General features: G+C 38.9%; 1 pseudogene; it reads right to left on the bottom strand.

Annotated features, from left to right (window-relative positions):
• Positions 1 to 1,317: 1,317 nt before the first annotated feature.
• Positions 1,318 to 9,121, bottom strand: part of LOC102858722 — a 154,783-nt pseudogene continuing 146,979 nt past the window's right edge.

The raw sequence follows: 9,121 nt of genomic DNA, 5'->3' as shown, positions 1-9,121 counted from the left end.
GGGTTGAGGGACAACGTAGGAGGGGAAGACCCTCTATGAGGTGGATTGATTCGGTGACTGGGGTAATAGGGATGGGTGTGTCAGAGGCGGTGCGGTTGGCGCAGGATAGAGTAGGGTTTAGGGCTGTTGTGCATAGGGTCGCTATGAGTCGGAAACGACTCGATGGCACATAACAACAAACAACAACAATATTGTTGTTGTTTGCTGTTATTGTGTACCTCCAAGTTGGAACAGACCCATTATTGGTCTTCCAGTGGGTTTTCAGAGGTAGTTAATTACATGAAAGGAGGTTGTTCGTCCTTCTCTGGTGGAGCAGCTGGTGGATTTGAACTACATGCTTTCAGGACAGGAGTGTAACTTCTTGCTCCTAGGCCACCAAAACTCCCTTCTTGCCGCTTGGGCAGCAGAGCTACTGTATAAAATTTTAAAATGAAATTTAGAAAATAATTGAACATCACAATGCAAGAGAAAGAATTTCAAATTACTTTAAAGTTGTGTCCAACACAGTATGACTAAGGTATTGTAGAGAAAGCTATGGAAATAAAACAATTCAGATTTTACTCTAAAACAAATTGTCTCTGATATAATTTCTTATAAAGTAAAATAAAGTTATTAAAACACTTTTCCCAAGGTCTTAAAAAAACTGCAGATGTCTTTGAAAATTTATACTGTCTAATTTTAAAGTCCATATCATCGCCATTGTTTTCTGGAAATAGCTACTAAATGATTTGTCAATTTTGTTTGTTAACAATATCAATCTCCTCTCTATCATGATGTTGTCAGTTTTTAGGAGGGACTATTCCTTAGAAAGGGACATCATACCTGCAGAAGTGGAGTAGAAGAGAAGAAGACCCTCAAGGAGACAGATTTATACAGTGACTAAAGCAATGGTTTCAAGTATTTTAGAGATGATGAAGATGGTACAGGATAGGACAGGGTTTGAATCTATTGTTGATAAGGTCACTACGAATTATAATCAACTTGATGACACATAAAAAATGAGAACAATAACTACAACATGCACAAAAATTATGAGACAAATATTCATCATCCTTGCTTCCGAGAAGCATGCTGGCTGCACTTTCTCCAAGACATATTTGTTTGTTCTTTTTGCAGTCCATAGCATACTCAGTACTCTCCTCTAACACCACAACTCAAGGCATTAACTTTCTCTTCTGCAATCTTTATTCATTGTCTGGCTCTTAGATGCATAGCAAGTGTTCGAAAAGGCAGTGTTCTGAAATAGCGGCACCTTAGTCTTTAAACTGGCATAGTTGTTTCTTAATATTTTGGAGATGTCCTTGACAGGAGACTTTCTCAATGCACCATGTCTTTTATCTCCTGACTACTGGTACCAAAGGTGTTGACAGTGGACCCATGTAAGATTAATTTATTGGCAATTTTATTATTTTCTCGATTTGTCATGATACTGCTTATCAGCCCAGGGAGAGACTTCTTTATCTTGGGATGTGGCCAGCGTCCAGTCCCACCCATGCCAGGTGCAGGTCTTGTCTCAATAAGAGTTACAGATTGTTCTTCAAACTTTAACTTGAATGTGATATTTGTGAATTTTCCTTCTTCTTCATACTTTTAAGCAATTTCAATTTAGCTTTATAACATAATTTTAGTAAACAGTATTTTACTTTCCTAATGAAATTTTTCTTCATCTCCAGTGAGCCTGAGGACCAGAACTCAACTGATGCTGCATTTTAGGCTTCCTGACTATCAAGATGGACCAGTAACCATTGTTCATGCAAATAAAGTTCTGTTTTTAGAAAAGGTGACTCATTATAAGACAACGTGACTTGTCTGTCCCCAGAGTCTGAAAATAAATGTGAAGGGACAATAGGAAGAAGCCACAAAGAGAACACGTGTTTTTGCTTCCAACTTTCAAAGCTCTCCTGGCTGACATTAGCAGTAGTTTCCTTTCCTTTTTTAAGTTGACAGAGGTTGCACTGTAATTAACTTATACACGAAAAGATCTCCAGGCCCAAAGAACTGTGGGCTCCGTGAAAGCAGCTGGCAAAAACGTGTGTCTCTTTTTTTCCTTTCTGGCAGTAAAGACTCTCTATAAGAGAGTTCCAGGAGCCTCATTCCAAGGAACTACCAATTTCCAAATTGAACCTAGTAACGAGCAATGAAAAGATCATTAAAATTGGAATCAGAATGCCTATGTATTAGTTTTATTTTGTCCACAATTAATTGAGCCTTGGTCATAAGCTATAATCTCTGAACATCAAATGGCTCACCATTTCTTTATTCATTTAACAGATGCTCACTGAATTTATATTATGTGTCAAGTATTTTTCTATGTGTTGAAGAGAGAGCAGTAATGCAGAATAGAGTTACAGAGAAGCAAAAGGGTAGTGTTTTTTCAAAAAGAGAAAACTCAAAAGGAAGGATGAATGAAAATAGGAATTACGTGGAGGAAAAAGGAAGAGTCATCTTAAAGTGTGGGGACTGTAATTATTCCCATAAAGTAAAATCTGTATGATTAATTAAATGGAAGATAAGTTTTCTCTGTAAACTTTAACTCAGAGCACAATAAAATGTTTAAGGAAGAAACAATATTGAAAGACTCAGTTATGTTTATTGAATTTTGTAATTTTTATTGTACTAGGATAGCCATTTTGACAGAATATTTTCAGAAATTAGTATATGATCAAGTGAACAAAGAATAATGAAGGAACAACTTCAAGGTACACTGAAGGCATTGGCAAAAGCTAGAGCCTCAGGAATTGATGGAATATTAATCAACATGTTGTAACAAACAGATGCAGCCCTTGTACTCACTAGTCTATGACAAGAAATTGGGAACAAGCATTGGTAATACCGTCTCAGACATGTTCTTCTGATTATGAATAGCCCTGTTATGAACATTGGTGGTGGTTTTGTTGTTAGGTGTCATCAAGTCAAACACCACTCATAGTGACCCTAGGAACAAAAGATCTGAACCCCGTCCTGTCCTGTGCCATCCTCGCACTTCCTGACACACAAAAGCCATTGCAGCAATCACCCTGTCAATCCACCTGGTTGAGAGTCTCCTTCTCCTTTGTCTACTTTCTTCCCTTCCCAATAATATGTCTCCCTCCAAGCAATAGCACCTCCTAGCCACATGTCTAAAGTATGTGAGGCAAAGTCTCATCACTCTTGCCTCCAAAAAACACTCTGGTTACACTTTTTCCAAGACATACCTGTCCTTTCTCTTGGCCATCCAAAGTCTGTTCAGTGATCTCACACCACCACAGTCCAAAGGTGTCAATTCTTTCTCTGTCATCCTTATTGTTTGTCCAGGTCTCATATGCATAGCTAGTAATCGGAAAAGCCATGGCCTGAATCAGATGCACCTTAGTCCTCAAACTAACATCACTATGGATATGTCTTAGAGAGAGTGCAGACAGAGTACTCTTTGGAGGCAAGAATGGTGAGGCTTTGCCTCACATACTTTGGACATGTTGCTAGGAATACCCTGGATGAGAGAGATTGATACAGTAACCGGGGCATTGGGGGTAGGTATGTAGAAGTCAGTGAGGGGGTAGGTATGTAGAAGTCAGTGAGAATGACTCAGGACAGTGCAGGCTTCAGAGCTGTTTCACGTAGCGTCAGTATGAGCAGCAGATGATTCAGTGGCACAGAACAACAACAGTGAATAAAATACAAATAATTATCTTTTGAATAATCTCACTTTCAGTCAAAATCCATCTGGCAACAGAAGTAATATTCCTCATACTGTGGCCACTTCTTCATTCATAGAGTCACTATGACTTTTAGTCTATTTGATGACACTTAACAAGCAGGATAACCAAGTTTTAGTCAAATAGTCATACAGTTGTTGTTGTTGTTCTTTTTCTTCTTCTTCTGTACCATCAAGTTGACTACAAATTGCAGTGGCCCTGTGTACAATAGCTCTGAACTTTGCCCTATCCTGAGCCAGTCTCACTATCTCCAACATATCTGTCCCCACTACCCTGGTTACTGTGTCAATACATCTCATTCAGGATTTCCCTCTCCTGTCCCACCACCTTTCCAAGTACAATGTCCTTCTTTAAAAATTAGTCTTTCCTGGCAACATGCCCAAGGTATGTGAGACAGAGCTTCTAAAGTGTTGCCTCCAAAGAATAATTTGATCTTACTCTCTCCAGGAAAGATCTCTTTGTTTTCTTGGCAGTTTTGGTATTCTCAACAATCTTCTATAGCACCAAAACTCAAAGACATTGCTTCTTTTTCTGTAATATTTCTCATTGTCCTGCTCTTTGATGTATAGCAAGTAATAGTGAAGACTATGGCCTGGATCAGGAGCACCTTAGTCTCTGGGTTGACATCATTGCTATTCTATACACTGGAGAGGTCCCTGACAGCAGACTTTCCCAGTGCAGTTTGTCTTTTGATTTCCTGACTTCTGGAGCCAAGGGAGCTATAGTCATGTATTGGTAATAAGTTTCACTGGCCAAAGGGACCTGGTTCAACTACAACAGCTGCTTTGTGGGAGAATGGGAAATCTCCTTTTATACAATTTATCATCTCTGAAAACCTGCTGGAGGGCCAAATATAGGTTGGTTCTGATCTCACATATTCAACGACTAGCAACAGTCACACTAAGGATGTATATTTATAAAATTTTCTAGAAGAACAATTCTAAATGGATATTAATAGGAGAAGAGTTGTTTAAAGAGTTAGTTGTTTTTCATTTGCTTTTTTTTCTGAGATAATCATGCTCAGCTGAGATTGAAAGAAAAGAAAATAGATGTTAAAAGTTATAGAATAGAGATGAGAGAAAACTACATATATATAAATACATGAGAGAGATACATATGTATATAGACATATATGATTATATATATGATAAGGCAGAGACATTGACACTTTTGAATGTTCATTTGCTCTCTTGTATACCTCATTCCATGCAGTATAATGTATTCTTAAGTAACTTTATAGCTGTAACAATTAAAAATTAAACATGATTGCCTAGTCATTCTTTTCTCTCTTTCTGGGTTGATGATAAGATCCCATAATGACATGAAAAATCTTCCGAAGCTAAATAGTTTGCATGCAAAATAATACTTAGAGAACAGTAGACTTGGGAAGTTCAAATTACTGTTGATATTTTGTGTAAGAGATAAGCATTTGTCATTTCAAGTGACCTTAATGTCAGACTACTTGTTATTATGTGCTGTTGAATGACTTGTTACTCATAGAGACCTTATGTACAATAGCTCTGAACCCTGCTCTATCCTGTGACATCCTTCTTGTCTCTGACACATCTACCACCCCACCCCACCCCCAGTCACTAATCAATCAAACTCATCAAGGGTCTTCCTTTCTTGTTCTGTCCCTTTACACCCCCAAGTAAGATGTCCTTTTCCAAGGACTGGTGCGTTCTTGCAACATGGCCAAAGTCTGTCAAACAAAGCTTTAGAATCCTTGCCTCCAAGGAGTTGCCTGCTTTCACCCTCTCCAGGACAAACTTGTTTGTTTTTCCTAGTAGTCCATGGTATATTGAATGCTCTTCTCAAGCACCAAAACTCAAAGGCATTGCCCAGCTTTCTGATGTGATTCATAGCAAGTAATTGTGAAGACTATGGCCTGAATCAGGTGGACCTTAGTTTTTAGACTGGCATTACTGCTCTTCAGTACTCTGGAGAGGTCCCTGACAGCAGACTTTCTCAATGCAGTTCATCTTTTTATTTCCTGTGTTCTAGTACCAAGCGTGTTATTGTAGAGCCAAGCAAGCTGAAATTGTTAACAATCTCAATCTCTTCACCATATGTCATGGTGTTACCAATTGCCCCAGTGGTGAGAATCTTTGTTTTCTTGATGTTGGGCTTCAATCTATATTGAAGGCTGCAGTCCTTGATCTTTTGCAACAAACAGCTCAGGTCCTTCTCAGTTTCCGCAAGCAAGGTTGTGTCATCTGCATAACACAGATTTTGATGAGTCTATAGGACCTTATAGACCAAAGAGATGTTTGAATAACTTTTCTAAGAATGATGGGAAAGCATTAAATTGTGTTAATAGAACCACCCAGCACCTACATTAAACATTTGAATGAATGAGGCAAGTTGTCTAAGAGTAGTTTGATGATAATAAAGAGGAATCATAGCTAGTTTTAGCATCCTCATAAAACTATGGAAGAGACTAAATAAGAAATACCAAATATGAAATTTGAAAATATATAAATGTTCAAAGAAATATTCTGGATTTTTTTTCCCCAAGAGTGTACTACACTAGCTACTTTTTTTCTTTTGTTCTAAAAGTCAGTATCTTTAATCAATCTGCTGTTGTTTCTGTGGTTGTAATCCATATACCAAAAAGTAATTCTGTGAAATTGGTTAGACTGCTTTGCCCTGCAGTCAATAACAATTTGGTATGTATGGATTTGAGAGTGGAAAATTGCTTAATCGAAAAGTCCTCAAGTGTTTCAGAGTCAAGTTTTCAATCTGCATTCTTGTTGAGATGCCAATATGTGTTACCTTAACTCAGTCAGAAATAAAAGTCTCCTTTCTTTGCCTTTTGCTAATCACTGGAAGTTTGTGGATGGAAAAACAGGTTTTGGACCCTGCAGAAAAATGTTATATAATGCTAGAAAATAAACTTCCTATGTTTTATTTTAAATTTATTTCTATGGGATTAATAATGAGATTTCTTGATACTATGTTCTGTGTTATTAATAAAGACAATAGACCTCTAATAAATGTTGGGAAGGATGTGGAGAGGTAGGAACTCTTATACTTTGTTGATGGGATTGTAAAATGGTACAGCCATTCTAGAAGGATGTTTGGCATTTCCTCAGAAAGTTGAACTAAGACATTCCCAATGATCCAGCTATTCCACTGCTTGGAATATATCCAGAGAGAATGAGAACTGAAGCACAAATGGAGAAATGCAGGCTTGTATATCAATATTCATAGCAGTGTTATTCACCATTGTAAGAATATTGAAGCAGCCTAAATGTCCAAAACACAATGGAATAGATTGAGAAATTACAGTAAATTCTCATAATCGAACACTACATACCAACCAGAAGCAAAGATTTCGTAAATCACTACCTAACTTGAGAGGCACTAGAGAGTTATTCTAAGTGAAATTGCTCAGTCCCAGAAAGACAAATACTGTATAAAATCATTATTGTCTTGAAATGAACTGTGTCAATCCATCTCATTGAGAATCTTTTTCTCACTCATTGACCCTTTCCAAGTATGATATCCCTTTCAACTAGCAACATGTCCAAGATATGAGAGACAAAGCTTCACTGTCTTTGCCTCCAAGGAGTACCCTGGGCTGGATTTTCTCCAAGACATAATCTGTTTGTTTGTTGCTTTTTGTTGGGCGTGGTTTTTTTTCTGGTTTTATTTTTTTCAGTCTTTGTCAGGGATGTGTCCTGTCTCCATAACTTTGCAGCCTGTATGCAGAACAGATTATCCAGGAGGCTGGTCTGTATGAGGAGAAATGTGGGGTCAGGATTAGTGGAAGATCTATCAACAATCTGCATCATGCAGACAACACAACCCTGCTTGCTGAAACTGAGGAGTACCTGAAGCACTTTCTACAGAGGGTCAAAGACTGCAGCCTTCAATATAGATTGGGGCTCAATGTCAAGAAGACTAAAATTCTTACCACTGGACCAATTGGCAACATCAGGATGGATGGTGAAGAGATTGAGATTGTTCACAGCTTTAGTTTGCTTGGCTCCACAGTCAACACTTTTGGCACCGGTAGCCAGGAAATTAAAAGTCCTGCTGCCATGGGAAAGTCTGCTGTTAGGGACCTCTCCAAAGTAGTGAAGACTAATGGTGTCTCTCTGGAGACTAAGGTGCGACTGATACAGGCCATGTTCTTTGCTATCACTTGTTATGCATCAGAGAGTTGGACAGTGACTAGGGAGGATGGAAGGAGAATTGATGCCTTTGAGCTGTGGTGCTGTAGAAGAGTATTGAGGGTACCATGGACTGCTAGGGAAACAAACAGATTCATCCTGGAGAGGGTTAAACCGGGTGGTTCCTTGGAGGCAAGGATTCTGAGGTTTTGTCAAACATACTTTGGACATGTTTTAAGGTGGGACCAGTCCTTGGAAAGCGACATCATGCTTGGGAGGGTGGAGGGGCAGCACAGGAGAGGAAGGCCCTCTATGAGGTGGATTGATTTAGTGATGTGGGTAATCAGGATGGGTGGATTAGAGACAGTGATATTTGTACAGAACAGAGCAGAGTTTAGGGCTGTTGTACATAGGGTTGCATTGAGTTTCAAGCAACTCGATGGCACATAACAATACAACAACAACATGCTATATTTAGTACTCTTCTATATTTAGCACTACAACTCCAAGGCATTTATAAGGTAATAGGATGATTTTTACACATTAGTTAATTGTTGTTGTTGTTATGTGCTGTTGAGTTGTCTGTGACTCAGAGCCATCCTATGTACAACGGCTCTGAAATGTGCCCTCTGCTGAGCCAGTCTCACTGATTCCAACACCCCTACCTTATATGTCCCATTACTGTATCAATCTATTTGATCTATTTCATCCGGTGTCTTCCTCTCCTGAGCTGTCCCTCCACCATTCTGAGCATGATGTCCTTCTCCAAGAATTTGTCCCTCCTGGCTACATACCTAAAATATGTAAGAGAATCAAAATCCTAGCCTCCAAGGAGAAACCTGGTTTCTCCCTCTCCAAGACAGACATATTTGTTTTCTTGGCCATCCATGGTATATACAAGACTCTTCTTCAGCACCACAGTCCAAGACATCATTTCTGTCTGTGTCATCCTTAATCATTGTTCAGCTCTCTGATGCATAGTGAGTAACTGTGAAAACTATGACCTGGATCAGGTCTACCTTAGTCTCCAGATCTCCAGACCCATGTCGGTGCTTCTCAATTTTCTGGTAAGTTCCTTGACAGCAGACTTACCTAATGCAATATATGTTTTCATTTCCTCACTGCTGATACCAAGAGTGTTGATTGTGGAGCCAAGCAAGCAGTAACTTAAAAACCTCAATCTCTTCTCTAACCATCATGGTGCTGCCAATTTGCCCAGTGGTGAGAATCTTTCTCTTCTTGATGTTGAGCTTCAATCCATATGAAAACTGTAATCCTTGATCTTCTGCAGCAAGCACTTCAGGTCCT

The sequence above is a fragment of the Elephantulus edwardii genome, unplaced genomic scaffold (assembly GCF_000299155.1).
Source record: "Elephantulus edwardii isolate Elephantulus edwardi_28Jun2011 unplaced genomic scaffold, EleEdw1.0 scaffold00240, whole genome shotgun sequence".
Classification (NCBI taxonomy): domain Eukaryota; kingdom Metazoa; phylum Chordata; class Mammalia; order Macroscelidea; family Macroscelididae; genus Elephantulus; species Elephantulus edwardii.
This window is presented reverse-complemented; position numbering and strand designations above follow the sequence as displayed.